This window comes from Pinus tabuliformis, chromosome J, assembly GCF_031772625.1.
Source record: "Pinus tabuliformis cultivar Carrire ecotype Pingquan chromosome J, CPIR1, whole genome shotgun sequence".
Classification (NCBI taxonomy): Eukaryota; Viridiplantae; Streptophyta; class Pinopsida; order Pinales; family Pinaceae; genus Pinus; species Pinus tabuliformis.
In genome coordinates this window covers 215988304-216007321 of record NC_142295.1, presented here as the reverse complement: position 1 = coordinate 216007321, position 19018 = coordinate 215988304, and positions in this window count along the sequence as shown.

Here is a 19018-nt window from a genome sequence, read left to right as displayed (position 1 = left end):
GTTCCATATCAGCAAGGACAGGATGAAGGGAGAAGGGAAGAAGTTGCGACCAATCCGGTATGGTCCATTCACCATCTTGGAGAAGATTGGAAACAATGCCTTCCATCTCAATTTGCCGATATATATGCAAATGTACTCCGTAGTGAATGTGGAAAACTTAAAGTTGTATGAGCCACCATTAATTATGGACACCGAAGAGGTGGGCAAAGTTCTTACAGTTGATGACTCTGCACTAGAGTATCTTGATGAGTTACCTGAAGACATCATCCTTGATAGAAGAACCAGGACTTCATGATGAGGAGATGTGGAATACCTTCGAGTTGGTTTCAAGGGGATGCACCCTAGCAAGGAAAAATGGCTGGAAAAAGAAAGAGTGAGGGAACAATTCCCTCACTTGCCAATTAACTAATAAAGCTTTTGGTGGTCCAAAAGCTCCTCAATGGGGAGGATTGATCCAGGTGGATCTCCAGACACCAATGGCATGGAAAAGGCTCAAAATTCATAGTGGCAGAAAGACGATTTACTTGACCTCAGATCGAAGTGCTCGTCGCCCTGATTCCAACAGTGCAAACGACACTCCAATCCGAGTCCGGATGAGGAAGGTAGAGGCAGTCAAAGTTCGGTTGACTTTTGCTGACTGGGCAGGATTAATGAAGACACAAATTGGATATTTTCCGATAGACAGAATCCGGCCAACTCTGGCCAGATTCCGGGCGAAATTGTCACCTGGTTAAAATGACTCCTTCGGCCAAAATCCAAATTTTCAAAAATGACCATGTTGTTTAATTTAACAAAAAAATATTAAAAAAAAGGGGTGGCGGGCCACCAACCCCAGCACCCCAATCCTATCCATAATGTATTAGTGGATGTTATGAAACCAGCTCACAAAAAGATAGAAAAGATAGATGAACGCCTTAGAAATAAGCCTCTTCGAGGGGGCAACCTCCTTTACATTACACAAATGAACAATTCTTAGATGATACAATTGAAAGACTTCCTTTCTATATATAGGAGTCTAAGGGATCACAATATAATTAGAGCCGACATAACAATAATAATGTAAGGGCACAATAATAACAGTAGTGGGCTTCTATGGGGCACAATAATAACAGTAGTGGGCTTCTATGGGGCACAATATTAACAATATTGGGACTACATGGGCACAACAATATAATAAGGGGGTTGTACTAATAACAATAAGGGGTTACACTAGTAGTATAGGGACCTAACATGCCCCTCTCCTTCAAAAAGTGTTGTCCTCAACGCTTGAGTAGTTATTGATGCTCCTGTATAAAATTATTGTCCTCCCATGTGGAATCTTCAGCTGGTAAGTTCTTCCACTTGATGAGATACTCTGAAATTGATCGATTTTGTCGCTCCTGGGTTCTTATTTCTGTGACTGCTTCAGGCTCCAATATGATTTTTCCTTCCTCGTGAAGTTCTTGAAATATTGTTTGAACTGGGATCTTCTGCAAATTTTGAATGAGTGGCCACACTTCTTCGTCCTTCTTCCATTCATACCTTGTTTCGTTTATCCACTCTGGTTGGATAATAGAAATGGCGCACAACAATGCTTCCACATCCTCATCCTTTCTTCAAAGTGCATCTGCCACAACATCTTCCTTCCCTTTTCTGTAAATGATTTCAAAGTCATAACCCAACATCTTTGTGACCCATTTTTGTTGCTCTTCAGAGGATAATCTTTGTTCTAAAAAGTATTTAATACTATCATGATCCGTTTTTACCTTGAAGTGTCTTCCCATTAGGTAAGGTCGCCATTTCTTAAGTGTGTGTAGTATTGCCAACATTTCTCTCTCATCAATAGCTTTCTTGAGGGACATTTGTTTGTATGTATGTAACCATAAAAATACCCAATCGCCTACATCAAAACTTCTTTCATTGCGATGTTGATCTGCCTGTTGTTTCATTCGATTCTACACCAAAGTGGCGTTATCCTTTAAAAGTTGGAGAACTTGTTGTTGATGCTCGATGTGATCTTTCACTGCTTGAATCTTTTTCTTCTTGATATGTCCTTCTATATTTAGAGTTTGAGGAGTGGTAATTTCTTCTAGTGCATTAGAAGATATGGTTGAATTCATTTCTTGATGCTCTATGTGATATTTCACTTCTTGAACATTTTTCTTCTTGATATGTCCTTCTATCTTGATAGTTTGAGGAGTGGTAATTCTGGCCATTTCATTACAAGATATGGTCGGATTCATTTCTTCTTTCTTGATGTGGTCTTTCACTTCTTGAACCTTTTTCTTCTTGATATGTCCTTCTATCTTAAGAGCATGAGGAATAGTAATTATCTCCAATGCTTTACAAGATGTGGTTGGATTCATCTCTTCTTTCTCCGGGGTTGGTTCCTGGTGTATATACTCTTCTTTTGACGTTTCTTGATCCTTTTCTTCCTCCTCTCCACAATCAATGTAAAATAATTTCTTCTCAGCACACTTATGACCTTAACAAATCCCTTTTTCTCTTTTCTCTTCCAATTGTTGTGGTGTAACCCTTGTAGGTTGTGGAAGGCTAGGAGAAACAACACTTCCATCTTTATAGTTGTGAGGGGTCGACTTCCTTGTTGCCATAATTTTTCTTTCCACTTTGTAACAAAGCCCTTTTTCTCTTTTTTCTTCCAATTGTTGTGGTGTTTCTCTAAAGAAGAGTTGCTCTTTGTATCCTCATAATGTGCTATAATTTCCTCCGTGAAAATTAACCACGTAACAAGTGGTTTAGGAGAACAAAGCCCTTTATACCATAAAAATTGATCTTGTTCTAAATATGAAGATGCAATACATACCTTTTGTAACAGTGGTACACCATGTAGATCAAAATATTTCTCCATCTGTAGTATCCAATTTACCGGATCCTTGCCATCAAACTTCCTCATCTCGATTTTTCTTGATTTAGGAGCTTGATCTTGAAACGACTGTAACTTTGTAATTTTAGATCTCCAACTTCTAAAATTTCTTCATGCGGTAGCTCTCTGAGCTCTCTTTCTAACCCCGCAAGTCTGATCAGAATTTGATTATTCAAGAAAGGGTTATGCCAAATTTCCCACACTGACCTGATTATAGACTAGTTCAGTAGAGCAAACTTGTACCACATGCCACGTCTCACTGTTTAGACCTAAGTACCTGAAACTGATATACAGAAAATTATAGGTAGTCCTCTTTTTGAAACTTCTTACGAAATTTCAATCTGATGCCTAGAACAAAAGTTATGACGATTTTACCAAGGTGACCTGTTTGGAATGTAATTTGGGGATCTGCAAAAACCCTAACTTCCTCAGATTATATCTCCGAAAATATAGCAAGACAGGATCTGAAATTTGGAGCCAAGGTTCAGACCAATTTCTTCTCAAATGGGTTTTTTTTTTAGCTTCTGAAACTTCGTAGAGAAAGAGTTATAATGAAAATTCCACAATGGCCTGTTTTAGATGAAATTTTGGAGCTTGCAAAAACCCTAACTTCCTCAGATCATATCTCCGAAAATATAGCACGAAAAGATCTGAAATTGGGATGCGAGGTTCAGACCGATTGCTTTTCATATGGTTTTTTTTGTAGATTCTGAAACTTCGTAGCGAAAAAGCTATAGTGAAAATTCCACGATGACCTGTTTGAGGCAGCGAAACCCTAGAATCCACAGCTTTGATACCAAACGTTATGAAACAACCTCACAAAAAGATAGAAAAGATAGATGAACACCTTAGAAATAAGCCTCTTTGAGGGGGAAACCTCCTTTACATTACACAAATGAACAATTCTTAGATGATACAATTGAAAAGACTTCCTTTCTATATATAGGAGTCTAAGGGGTCATAATATAATCAGATCCGACATAACAATAATAATGTAAGGGCACAATAATAACAGTAGTGGGCTCTTATGGGGCACAATAATAACAATATGGGGATTACATGGGCACAAAAATATAGTAAGGGGATTGTACTAATAACAATAAGGGGTTACACTAGTAGTATAGGGACCTAACAGTGGAGGGGCGGGCCACTACCCCCGGCCCGTCCCACGGAACTATTGAAACGACACCGTAAAGGTGGCCTGACCCTTAGGGCACAGACCCAACCTAAACCCTCCGCCTATTAATAAAGGATATGACATAAGAAGAGGGGACAGGTGAGGTGGGTGGGCCGCCCAAGGCGGGCCCAGCCAGACCTCCCTTCCCATTAAGAAATTTTTGTTATGTAAAAAAAGGAGGAGGCGGGGTTTGACCGCTCGACCTCTTCTGTAACAAACAAATCTTAAACCAACTTTACCCAACGGATTTCTTGTGAAGTCTACCACCATTTTGTTATTTAAATTTAGTTTATCAGTGCGCCCAAGCAGAGGAGGGAGCGCACGTAGTTAGAGGCAGATTTTTGTAGGAGGGCCAGATTTTCACTTTGTCAAATTTTGACAAATTTTATATGGTTTCAGCATTTCTCGACGCCACGAACGCAATGGCACTGTCCATTTCTCCATCAAAGTTCTGCATTTTTTGGACATTTTTCAGTATGGAGGTATAAACTCATTTTTGTAACTGATGCTTGTACTCTTCTTTCTCATGCCACTTAATGAATGAAGGCCTCCCCATTGATCGAGCAAGGCCCTGAGACGTAGTCTAAGTCGAACGAACTTCGTTATCAAGTTTTGTTGTCTTCTTTCATGCTTTATGTGTTTCTCCTCTTCTTTCATGTGCACATTAAATTTCTGTGTTTAAGCTATAATTTATGCATGTAATTCTTTAATACATCTATAAGCAAAAGATTTTGGATCACTTGATGTATGGATCTCATCATGTTTTGATTAGAAAATGAATGAACAATGACTATATTACCTAATAGATGTTAATGCAACTATTGTGATAAGGCATCAATGCTTCTTAACGATTCTCGGATAACTATGAGACCCCTATGCTTAGATATGTTGTTATGACCTATAGATTGCATATGTGTGACATGTGTTGACGAAATGCATGTCATGGCTAGTAGGAGTCAAGTCAATTCATTGATCAAATGTTTACATTAGTGTTGTAGTGTTTTCTTCTCAATGATGTATGAAAAGAACCCACTTAAGATTGTGGATGACAAACAATATCAACAATATAAATCATTGCTAAACATTGTAGATTTTTAGTAACTGATAGAAACAAAACCTGCCAAAGTCTGGATCTTTGCCACAATCATAGTTAAACAGCAAAAAGAAAGAGTAATAACTCCAATCATCCAATGGAAACCAAATATGTAAACACCATTGGAGGTCCTACTTACCTTCTTGCTAAATTCCTTGCCTTAAAGCTTAGACCCTTAGTTGGCCATACTGAGTCCTTCGTCAAAGACTCAGCCTCCTATGTTGAGGAGCTCAAAGGCATTAAGCTTGACCCTGGGGACATTCTTGTTAGTTTTGATGTAGTTTCCCTTTACACCTGCATCCCTATTAAGGAGGCCATGGAGGTGATCAACCGCCTAACGGATCCCGATACCGCTCGGTTAGTTGAAATCTGTCTCACTTCCACCTTTTTCAGTTTTGAAGGTGAGTTCTTTGAGCAAACCTGTGGTGTTGCCATGGGCTCACCCCTTTCCCCTGTTGTTGCTAATCTTTTTATGGAAGATTTTGAATCCAAGGCCCTGAGCTCGGCCCGCCTCCTACCTAAACTTTGGAAGAGATTTGTAGATGACACTAATGTCATCTGGTCTCATGGCCAAGAGGAGTTAGATCTCTTCTTTGATCATCTCAATAGTCAATCCTCAGCCATTAAGTTCACAATGGAACAGGAAGTCGATGGATGCCTTCCTTTCCTTGATATTCTTATTTCTAAGAATAATGACGGTTCCCTCTCCCACCAAGTGTTTTGAAAGAAAACACATACGGAGCAGTATCTTCATGCCAGTTCCCACCATTTCCCGACTCAGAAATTAGGCGTTCTCAACACCCTCGCTACTCGTGCCCTAAGGATCTCTGATGAAAAGAGCTTTGAGAAAGAGAAATCCCATCTCCTTAATGTCTTTGTTGAAAATGGTTATAGTAGATACCTGGGTTAGAAGGCTTTCCTCAAAGCTGCCAAAAATTCATCAAGTAGAAGAGAACCTAAAGAACGTGTCCCAGGGGTCCATCTTCCATTTGTGCAAGGGACCACTGATAAGATTGCGAGGATTCTTAAGAAACATAATATTCCCTCGACCTTTAGACCCCTTAACACCATTCGTAAGTCCCTCCGTTCAGTGAAGGATCCTATAGACCCTAAGGACATGAAGCGTGTCTATATTATTCCTTGTTCCTGTGGGACCCCTACATTGGGGAGATAGGACGCTTCATTAATCAGAGGATTAGTGAGCACGCTGTTGACCTTAAACATAGGAGAACCAAGTCTTCCGCACTAGCAGAGCATGCTGAGAAGACCAAACATCATGTTTGTATCGAAGAGGCCAATGTTATTGCTAGAGTTTCGCAGTTCCATCACCAAAAATTTAGGGAAGCCCTTGAAATTGAGAAAAGGCCTAGCAATCTCAATAGAGAGGATGGTTGGAAGATAAGTAGCTGTTGGGTTCCTGCCCTCACGTCCTAACCGTATCCTTCCCTTCCTCCCCTCCCTCTTTTATTTGCTTGCTCTTATTTCCCTTGAGATAGGTTTTTTTTCCTACTCTCTTTTGTCATAGTTCTTTAATCCTCTTTGGTTTCCTTCCTTGTTAATCTCCCTCCAGTGAGTTAGTTTATATAGTAGAAGGCTTTATTATTTGAATTTATTTTAAACAATTATGTATTTACAAAATTTAGCTTAATTATGGAATAGAAAAATAATAATTATTTTGATATTGAAATTCAATCTTCATTTAGGCTTAAATTTTAAAAATGATAATATGTTCTATGACTTACAAAAAAAAAAATTAAAAATAAAATAAAATAAAAAATATTAATAATAAGATTAGATATTATTCTTATTATTATACTTTATTAAGAAATAGATCTTACAACGATCATGTAATTAAATATAAAACTTACTATTAATTTAAATAAATATGAAATATTTAATTATATAACTCTTATGTATAGTTCTTATGTTACCTTATTTACATTATCTTAAATTAACTAACTATTTAATTATATAAATTTAAACCTTTTTAACTTAATAAAGGTATAAATAACTTACTATTATTTAATAATTATTTATTTATTTAATATTTTACTGGGTTAACTAACTAAATATTTATTTATTTTACTTAAATATATTATTTAAATATAGTTATGCTTTCCTATCCCTGTCCCTTATCTAGTCCAACTAGCCGTTTCCCAGTCAAATATAGCTGTTAGGAGGTCTAGCTTACTAGTTAAATATAGCCGTTACCTGGTCAAATATAGTTGTTATAGGTATCTGGTCAAATATAGTCGTTATAGGTTCTGCTCTAACTATTTAACATGTAGCCTGGATCTAATTCTTCAACTTGTCCTAACGATGAACCACACTAGTTGGTTCGAAACGCATCGACAAATGATCTATCATGTGATTTACAACGAAAAACTTTTTCTTATGAACTTGATATGGATCACAGAAGCCTCAATTCAACAAAAGAATAATTTTATTATAACACCTGTGAAGAGAACAGATAAATGTTACCAGTCCCCCTCTATGGGATGGGCTCTTGGCTATCCTCAAACGTATTTAGCTTGTGTAGAATCTCTTTCCTCTATAATGCATAAACCCAACAAAAATATGGTGTGCGACAATGAAAATAATCAGAGTTACAACACTGAGTGCAACAATGAAAATAATCAAAAGTGAATAATGAATGGAAAACCCTTATATTTATAACAAAATATTGAGTTATCCTCGAATAATGAGCAATAATAAAATATTATTGATCCTATTCTTGGAATAACCACTTGGAATATTTTATTATATTTGTTTAGGAGGGAAAACGTATTTAAACTTTTATTTATAAATCATTCATAAATAAATAAATAAATGATTTATTTATCATCTCAAAGAATTAGTTAAGGAATAATAAACAAATAAGGGTTTATTTAATTATTCCTAAGGGATTTAGTCAAATTTGACAAAGAATAATAATTATTTAGTGATTAATTAATTATTCTTGGAGAAAAATAAGATAATTAATGATTTATCTATTTATTTTTCATGGTTGGGTCAAATATGACAAAGAATAATAATAAAACAAGGGTTAAATTAATTATTCCTAGACGAAAATCAAATAAATAGTGATTTATTTAATTATTCTTCATGGGTTTAACTATAAATTACTTAACAAAGGTGGTTTATTAAGTAATTTCTCACAGTGAAAGCAATTTTACTATGGTAAATTGGCTTTATATGGTGTACTTTGATCCATCTAGTAAATTAGGCTAGATGATCAATTTTTGGTGATAACATATTTCCCCCCAACGTACGAGTGTTAGGAGCAAAACGTATAACCGAAGAACGTTGTAAAGACACAAACACTAGACAACACAGGGGAGTCAGAGAGAGAGAGAGACTAATGAAGTTGAATTTGAAAGAGGATAGGGACAGAGGAGGCGAGACTAATGCAAGTCTCCTTTTATGTTGTAGTACCGGACCTCACTGAGGTGGGGGAGGCATACCCATACCCGCCGAGATAAATTATTACAAAAGTAATGGTTCACCCATTAATATAAAACTGAGCAATGAAGTACATGTTGAATGTTACATGACATGTTGGCATAACAAAGCCAAAAAAAAAATACAATGTGTCCCATATAAATAATGCACCTAGAAAAAAAATGAGCCAGGACTGAATACAATAATATCTAATTACATGAGATACAAATCCCCTTCCCTCAAAAAATGGGTGGGAGGGAGGGTAGAACAACTGGAGAAGCCCTGCTGAACAAGGAAGGGCTCTGCAAAACTGAATGGATCATCTGGAGGAGACGTGCATGCTATGAACATTGTGATCGGTAGGAACTGAACCCATCAACTCTGTGGAAATGCTTCTGAGGTTGTAGCATAGTAGGTATGCATCTGGGCATGTGGGGGGCTACCTAAAGGGCCACCCCCTCATGAGGTCTGAAACATCTCACACACACCCAGGAATCACTGGTACAACCTGCTGTATCACTGGACCATCAAGTGTATGGATCATGAACATGAAACAAACAAGTCAAAGGGTAATAATGAGACCCTCTGCTCGATCCAAGGCATCGAACAATAATGGAAGTTGGGCCGAGATACACTACCCTCTAGGCCGTTCTTCTAGAATAAAGGAGCTAATGTCGATAGAATAGGGCCTGCGATAGATGAGGCAATGAGGATCCTCAACTAAAGCATGAGGGAAAATAGTAATGTGACTAATGGACTGACACTAGGGATAATGGGAAAAGTGGGACTGAGGGACAAATAGACGACTACCCTTGTCAGAGCATAAAGTGCATGGTTGACCTGGCAGCAACTGACTCAACTCCGGAGGGGATGGGGACAGTATGACTGGAGGCCAAAATGGGCAACACAGGATGAACGGTATGCAAATATGGATGGAATACTGTAACATGATATAATGGGACATGAAATAGACTCCAAAAATGCAAGGGTGGCTCATCGCGGATGCTCTGAAGACGGGTGACTCGATGACACTGCCACATAGACTAGGCCCGGTGGGGACCATGAAATCATGAGTAAATGATGGTTACTCATGACGAGAGTCACCATATGGTATGACAAGTATTAAGAGGAGGTGGACCTCAAAGTACAAGTATCACTTTATGACGAAATTCGATTTTGAGAGGCGGAGAAGCAACCTTTCATGGAAAAATGGTTTCCTGGCGAAGTGTCAAATCATCAAAAACCGAGGAAGACCCATTATAGAGCTCGGTGAGAGATTTCCAATGGTGTTGATGGTTTGTCAAACTGAGCTATGGTCTAGTTGTAATGGGCAATAGAAAAATTAGGGATTTTTTAATGAAAGGGTGTTTTCCCTCCAATTTGGATTCATTTGCTAAGTGAGCTATGGTGAATTTGGAGAGGAGGAAGAGGCCCTAAATCTTGTGGAGATCATAGTGGACAAACTGGTTGTCGTAATTAGGATCTGCGACTTTCAAGTAGGTGGTCTTACTCATCTCTTCAATTCCAACGATTTATTCCCTGATTTTTGGCACCTGGCAACTCCCTGAGAGACCCCTGTTCTTGATCACGGTTGCATCGCACTTTCTGGGCCCAGAAGTGTGATCTGGCTCACAGGAAACAACTGGAAACCTACGAGCTCGCACTTTGTGGGCTGAAAACTGCAATTTGGGGCTGGAGGGAGGGTTGGTATGCTAGCTTGGTGGGAGTTGTAGGTTGACCGGTGTAGACCATTGTTTTCTTCTCTGAACTGATAAGACATATGGTTTTTTGCAGATATGACAGAGCTGAAAATCAATTGGCGTGAACGAGACTTGGACACTCTTCGACCCGAGATCTAGGGGGGTCAGGTGGTTCAAGGGGCATTGGCTCGTTATGGGGTTCTCAAGTTGGTAGAGAACCCATTGATGAGGGAAGGTGAGCCCTTGCTATCAAGAATTATGAGCTATTGGGATACAGACCATGAAGTCTTTGTTGTGTAGGGGCACAAGATCGAGCTCACATTATAGGATATTTATTTCTTGACTGGACTGTCTCCCCTTGAAGGGGTGGGGGATATTCATATGGTCTTACCTCATGGGAGGAACATTACTGAGTTTGTGGAGTGCCACTGTCGACGGGGTGTTCGTGTCAAGGGAATGACTATCCTGCTTTTTGATCTAGAGAGGCTAGAGACACAGGTTGTTGTTGCAGTTGTGCTATGGGCCTTGGGAAGCCAAGCATTCCACCACATCATTGGTGGGAAAATGATGTTGGTTGAGAGTGTTTTGGCCGGGACCTATTCTGGGTGGGCCGTGATGATGCCATCATCAGTGAAATGACAGTTGAGTCTTTGCAAGAGGTAGGTGAACCGTGACTGTGCTTTTGGTACAGTACTGTGTGCGTTATTCTTTGAGAAGATACCCACTATCTGTCCTCATGTGCAGATCCGAGATGGGGGCCCACAGGAGTCGAGGATGCGCCGATGGGAGCATCTACTGCTGGGAGGAGGAAGAGGGGGAGTCGAATGGGTGTTCTAACCCAAGTTTTTCGCACATTGGGATCATATGCCCCTTTACATTGATGATTACCCTTATAGCGGGATGAACTATCAAGGGGATCCTGACTTGCCACTTCCGCCCAGGCGAGCATGGGGACCAGACGGTAAGTGTTAAGTTGCTATGTTTTATGGTGCATTTTATATTTCCATCACATGTATATGGTACTGAGTGTGAAACATGTTGTATGCAGACATAGCACCGGTGAAGCTGACAAGATATGCAGGTCGAGCCGCAGCGCCTGGGGCTGCAGATCGGGGGACATCATCGTCATAGTAGGGTCCAGATGATACTGCGATGTTTGATGATTTGCATCGTAGGTTTGATGTACTCTTGACTGGGGTTTCAGAGCACATATGGCATGACTTAGAGGATCAGTACACAGATGAGTGCACTGGTCTTCCCTCAGAGTGGTGAGGTATCATGTAGCACGCGGCGATGGTTGGTCAAGATGTGATCTACGTGCAGGTGGAGTAGAGCCTTTGGCGTGAGATCCGCCAAACAGTGATTAGATGTAGGGACATGTGGGTCCCATCGATTGTGATTTTGTAACATGATATGGGCATGTCGGATGTATTTAGAGCTATGGATCCAAACATTATTATGATACATAATATGATTATGCATTTTATATGACGATGATGGTTTGCCATTTGTTTGGTTATCTTCTGTAGTGTACATGTCATAAATGCCAATCTAGAATGTTGTTTGCAATGGTATCTACATTGTGATTTTGGGTTGCAGACATAGCACCAGTGAAGCCGGCGGGATATGCAGGCTGAGCCGCAGCACCTGGGGCTGCAGATCAGGGGACATCATCGTCATAGTAGGGTCTAGAGGATACTGCGATGTTTGATGATTTGCATCGTAGGTTTGATGTACTCTTGACCGGGGTTTCAAAGCACATATGGCATGACTTAGAGGATCGGTACACAGATGAGTGCACTGGTTTTCCCTTAGAGTGGCGAGGTATCATGTGGCGCGTGGTGATGGCCGGTCAGGTAGTACGTGATCTACGTGCAGGTGGAGTAGAGCCTTTGGCGCAAGATCCGCCAGACAGTGACTAGATGTAGGGACATGTGCGTCCCATTGATTATGATTTTGTAACATGATATGGGCATGTCGGATGTATTTAGAGCTATGGATCCAAACATTATTATGATACATAATATGATTATGCATTTTATATGACGATGATGGTTCGCCATTTGTTTGGTTATCTTTTGTGGTATACATGTCATAAATGCCAATCTAGAATGTTGTTTGCAATGGTATCTACATAGTGATTTTGGGTTCTAGGCACATGACTGAAAGTAATGGTTTCAAATTCATGTACCAATAGCTTCACTTGTAGATATTTTCTAAATAGGACTTGGTTATGCACATGATACACACCATTTAATTGCATGACAGGTAGCAAGGAATCTAAATGAACATGAATATGAAGGATGCGATGAGCAAGGGCATCGACTAACAAACCTATCACTACATCATATTCGGCCTGATTATTGGTGGCAGATCCAATGAACACGCTGTTTGAAAGGACCAATTTATGCAAGCGGGTAAAAATGGCCAAGGTTGTCGAGGCTAGATTCCGGGAAAAGCGACTTGCACCGTCGGCATGACCAATATACGGTGTGGATGATGGATCCATCTGAAAGGTGCAAAAGGCAATTGATGAAATGATGCAATCTACCTAACTTTATGGCAGAAATAAAGACACGCAAATCAAAGGGATGTGCTATGAGCAAAATTTCTTGAGGTAGAGCGCATTGGGAGAATTAGGAAGGAGATGGCCTTCAAAATCCTCTAAATAAATTTCCCCTTACTCAAGGGTAGGGGTAATCAAGGGTAGACATAGTTTCCATGGTGTCCTCATCAGGCTAAGAGATGGGCAGACAGGAGGAAGACTGACTACATGATGTGGCGGCATTACCTGGTGCATCAACTTGAGAAATAAGGTTCACATACACATCATCTTGAATGGTAGACGACGGGCTGGTAGATGGAGGATCTATAGATGTTGAGACCTGGGATTCTATCGAAAGAGGTTTGATAGAAGCACGCGTAGAAACCTTAGAAAGGTTTTCCTGCGAGGAACTCAAGGATGACGACAGGTAAAGAATGGGGCCTGTGGTGTCCGTCATCTCGACATCGGGGGGAGGGATCACAATAGTGGGGCTAGAGTCTCCCTGTTCTGGTTGAATTGTGGTACCAGAATCCATAGGTAGAGGAGTAGAGGCTTCACTATGAATGGCCTCATATTTGCGCATCGCCCCAAGGCAATCGTGAAACTCATTGAGACGAGGGCAACAATGGGAATAATGACCATGAAGATCACACGTGGCACAGGGGTGGTTTGTGCGCAGCGTTTTGAGTTTCTTATGTGGGACCGGTAAGCTAACATGGACTTCCAGAAGATTCGACTCAGGGAACGCTTCATGAACTAAAGGTTTAAGTTGAGGAAGTTCAGGACAATTGTTGGTGGCATGTCCAAGAACTTGACATAAAGCACACGGGGGTGTCGGCTTTGGGGCCTTAGGGGCTGGAGGAGCCTGGGGAGCCTTGTCCTTCAAATCTTTACTTTTGGCTTTGCCCCCTTCGCCAGATGCCTTTGCAATAAGAGTTGGTTCCTATTGAGGTTGTGATGGGACTGAAGCAGCAGCAGGGGTCATGGGGACCGATTGAACTAGGGTCAAAGCATGATATGGTCTTGGTTAACCAGGTGGAACGTTTGTCGGGGGATCGATGTACCATATTGGGATCCCTAGAGTCATGTTAGGAAGGACCAGCGAAGCCATGATAGGTATAGAAAAAATTCCTGGAGGGGGGAATAAGAAAGGTATCTGGATGGCAGGATAATGTCCCGGCAGAATAGCTCCTGGATGGTTGAGACCTGGAGGAACAGTTCCTGGTGGGAACATAGGAGAGGCACCCACAAATGGAGGAGGTCCTGGGGGAGTGGGTCCAGGGGGTTCAGCTGGAAGGGCAAGAGCAGGGTGTTGAGGACTTGGTTGTTGATCAGGTGTATTGGACTGCTTGAGGGCAACCCGTGATGCTTGTAACATGCAAACACTCATAGAGGTAGGCTCTGAGATGGGAGGGGGAGGACTAGGAAAAGTAGCCAACAATGAGGAATATTTATAGACTCTGGTTGAAACATTGGTGGAAGGAGTTGAAGACTGTTTATCAAACACCGACAAGATAATGGACTCGGGGGAGGTCACGGATGTTGGCTCGTAGTAAGTCAACTGATCGATGGTAACGATCTTCCCTTCATGGGTGAAGCACTTCTTGTGAAACACCGCATATGCGACAACTGACATAGCATATGTGTAACTACGACCAAAGATAATGTTGTAATCCAAAGGGGCATCAATGACTTCAATGTCGACATGGATAGTCTTGCCCGCAAGGGTCACTGGACAATTGCGGTACATTCCAAGGGGTTGGGAGGGGTGTCCATCCCAAGCACACAAAGTGATGGTGGAGGGCGACAACTCGGGTGACTTGAATTGTTTCCAAACAACAACAAAAATCACACAGATGGATGCACCTTCGTCAATAATGCATCTGGAGATGATGGCGTTAGGACTCTAATTGGTATCTGGAAAGAAACATATGAAGGCAATGGGGGATGCTCTAATGTATCAACTGGGAAGACAATCAGACAATTGTCAGAAGAATCTACTGCACCCAAGGCAGTTAGTAGATCTTTCTTTTAGGATGGGCATGACTGGATGACTTCCAGCGTCAACATAGCAGCAGGTGACTGTGCCAATTTGTCTATTATACTATATGTATGGGTAGCTATGTTAGAAGCCGCATTACGATGTAATGGTCCCTTTGGGATCTTAGAAATGGCCTCAACCTTAGGTTGAGGGATCTGTAAAGGACCATTTGGTGTCGTAAGAGGCTCAACATATACTTTGGTTTTGGACTCGGTAGCAGACGAAGTGGAGGGCTTGTCATATTGATGCGACTGAGTTTGTAGGTTGATATTGGAGGGGTTAACCTCATCAGAGTTCATCATAAGAATCTGGTAGTCACCGAGACCAGAAGGTTGGGGGAGATGGTCTGCTTGACCTAGCTAAGGTTGAGCAACAACAAATCCTTGTTGAGGGAAAGGATTTGTGAGCACTGCCGATTGAGATGGCGTAGGATTTTGAGGCGATTGTTGACCTCTAGAAGCTGCTTGGGCTTCCCAAACTTGGCACATCTGGGGTAAAAGAGGAGACTCATGTGTATAATGGCCATGTACACCATAACATGCACAAGGCTTGTTCGTACGAATAACCTTGTTTTGCTTGGGCTAGCCACCCTGTTGCTGGTTGTTGGTGTTAGGTTGGTTCCCCTGGGGTTCACTAGGTTGGTTACCTTGATTACCCTTGTTACCCTTCCCCTTATTCTTTTTCTTCGAATTTGGGGGATTGGTAGCACTCTGTTGCGCAAACACCTGGCCCTAAGGGGGCAGTGGCTACTGGGGTTGAGGATGCATGGGAGGCTACGACGCTAATGTTTGAGGGGCTGGAGTGCTCGGCTGTGCATAAGGAGGAGCAACAATTTGGTAGACGGGTTGGGGTCCTGGAAACATTTTTCTAGTAGGAGGGGCATAAGTATTGGAGGAACTGGTGCCCCTCTGTGGGTAGCCATAACTTTGCTGAGTATATGGCGAAGAGTGTGAAAGGGATCCAACGATATCGTCGGCGGTGTGAGATGCCCCCAGTGCATTGGCACTTCCAGGACAAGGGAGGTCTGGAATGACAGTATAGACATAACCGGATTGTGCATAAATCAGGTCATACCTTAGTGTGGTTTAGAGAGCTTCTTCCTCGGTCTAAGAAAAATGGGACGCGACATATTTTCCAATGGGAGATAAAAGGCTCCTAAGAAACCAATCTAGATAAACATGGTCTTTTTAAGGGGGGGCACGACATGTGCTCCTCCTTCAACGCCACTCTTTAACATGGTCAGAAAGGCGAGTGGCAGAGGACTGATAGAATGTGGTCAATAGCTCCATATCGGAGAGGTAACTGGAAATATGAAAGGAACGCTCTAGCAAGCATCGCGAAAATGGAATGAGATGTGGAGGGCTGGTCTACATACCATTTTGCAACGTATCTAGTGAGCGTGCATTAGAAGAGCCAAAGATGAATGGAGTCATAGATTATGGAGTTGAACGAACACCACATGTGGCAAGATCGAACATGGTTGGTAGGATCCTCTCCAGCATTAACCTCAAACTTCGGGATGTCAGAGGGAAGCTTAGTCGGCATAGAGGGCCAACCAACATCATGGTGTATGGGGTCGTTTATCAACTGGTTAAAATCCGGTAGACTTAACCCAACCATAAAGGGGAGCATGGGAGCTGCCGGAACAGTTACAGAGACTCTTCTGCCTGATGTTACCACCAAGATAGAACCAGAGCCAACACTAGTTTGGGTTCCTACACCAGTTGTGGGTCCAGACATGGTGACGATATGCAGTGAAGGAGGCTCAGAATCATATGAGGAATCAGAAGGACCAGGAGAAGAGTCGGTATGGGGACTCGGAGGGCTATGAACTCGAACTCGACAAGGAGGGGTAATATGCCCAAGCAGAAACTGGGGGTGAAGGCCTAATAGTCTTCACGACAAATGCCTTGGTGGCGCAATGATGATAAGACACACGCGACGTGAAAATGGTGAAGGGAGATCAACAATATATCTTTGTCTCGATGCGAGGAGATAAATTTATTATGTTAAGTCTTGGCTTGGCGGTGTAAACCAAGCGCCCTTCGCTTAAGGTGTGCTTGTGTGTGCAAGTGTATTAATTGATTAAGCCCAAATCGTGTTTGTAAAAAAGAAAAAAGCTTGTTGAAAATAAACTGAAATAAATAACAGAAAATGAACAACAAAACAATTAACTAAACCCCACCCAAACTGGGTTTGCAAACACTGTACTGCTTGGTGGCTAAACCGATGGAAAATACACTGAAATGGTCAAGAGATCTAAATGTCAGTGTGACTAGGATCAAGTGACACTAAGCTGCTAGAAAGTGGTGCAGCAACAACAAAAAACCAGAGGGGAATATCATTGCAAAAAGATAGGGAGATGAGTGAAACACCTAGGGTAACCAATGGGACCCTAAGGCAAATGGCTAAACAAGTTTAAATTTGAAACTATGGATGGTAGCAACCTATATTAACAGATCTGAAACAGAAGGGTACAAATCTGGAAAATGTGGTTGAAAGCGCTGCAGAAACTCAAACTATTCACTTAGCTAAACTCCTTGTAAAAAGGTGGAAGCGTACTAGAAGCCCTAGGGGAGGCTAAATTCAACTTCGACAAGTAAATCAAAGTGGATCAAGGCCTGAACGGGATGAGACAGAGGTCAGACAACCCAACAGACAGCTCCCTACATAACCTAGAAACCAATCTGAGAAAAACCCTAAAACCTAGAAATCGCAGGTACTGACCTATTTCTTTGTAGGGATCACACTTTTTGGGCCAAAAAGTGTGATTTTTGCTCTGTGGATCTCGGTCGGCAAATCTCGGAAAAAGGTATCGCCTTTGTCACGGCTAGTTCTTGTGACCTGCATAAGCGACCAGAAAGCTAGCGGAAGTCAGAATTTTAACAGATCTAAGGTTAAAAAACTAGGAAACATTAAGAGAATTGAAAAAATAAGAAACCCTAAGTTGAAAACCAAATGTCACCCAAGTTTCTGGATCTGAAGTATAAAACCCAGTGGAGTCGCCAATTTTGTTGTAGTGTTTTCTTCTCAATGATGTACGAAAATAACCCACTTAAGATTGTGGATGACAAACAATTTCAACAATATAAATGGATGCTAAACATTGTAGATCTGCAACAACCGATAGAAACAAAACCTGCCAAATTCTAGATCTATGCCATAATCATAGTTAAACAACAAAAAGAAAGAGTAATAGCTCCAATCATCCAATGGAAACCATATATGTAAAGAATAATTTTATTATAACACCTGTGAAGAGAACATATAAATGTTACCAGTCCCCCTCTATGGGATGGGTTCTTGGCTATCCTCAAACGTCTTAAACTTATCTAGAGTCTCTCTCCTCTATAATGCATAAACCTAGCAAAAATATGGTGTGCGACAATGAAAATAATCAGAGTTACAACAATGAGTGCAACAATGAAAATAATCAAAAGTGAATAATGAATGGAAAACCCTTCTATTTATAACAAAATATTGAGTTATCCTTGAATAATGAACAATAATAAAATATTATTGATCCCATTCTTGGAATAACCACTTGGAATATTTTATTATATTTGTTTAGGAGGGAAAAATATTTAAACTTTTATTTAGAAATAATAAATAAATAAATGATTTATTTATCATCCCAAGGAATTAGTTAAGGAATAATAAACAAATAAGGGTTTATTTAATTATTCCTAAGGGATTTAGTCAAATTTGACAAAGAATAATAATTATTTAGTGATTAATTAATTATTCTTGGAGAAAAATAAGATAATTAATGATTTATCTGTTTATTTTTCATAATTAGGTCAAATATGACAAGGAATAATAATAAAACAATGGTTAAATTATTTATTTCTAGAAGAAAATCAAATAATTAGTGATGTATTTAATTATTCTTCATGGGTTTAACTATAAATTACTTAAAAAAGGTGGTTTATTAGGGAATTTCTCAAAGTGAAAGCAATTTTACTATGGCAAAATTGGTTTTACATGGTGTACTTCTATCCATCTAGTAAATTAGGCTAGATGATCAATTTTTTGGTGATAACAATTAGTATCCTTATTCCATTGTTATTTATCATTTCTGAAAGTTTCATGAAGTTTTGGGCAGTGGCCTGAGCCCTGGCTCTGAAAAAGTGGCTCAAAATCCGGGGTCACTGGCTC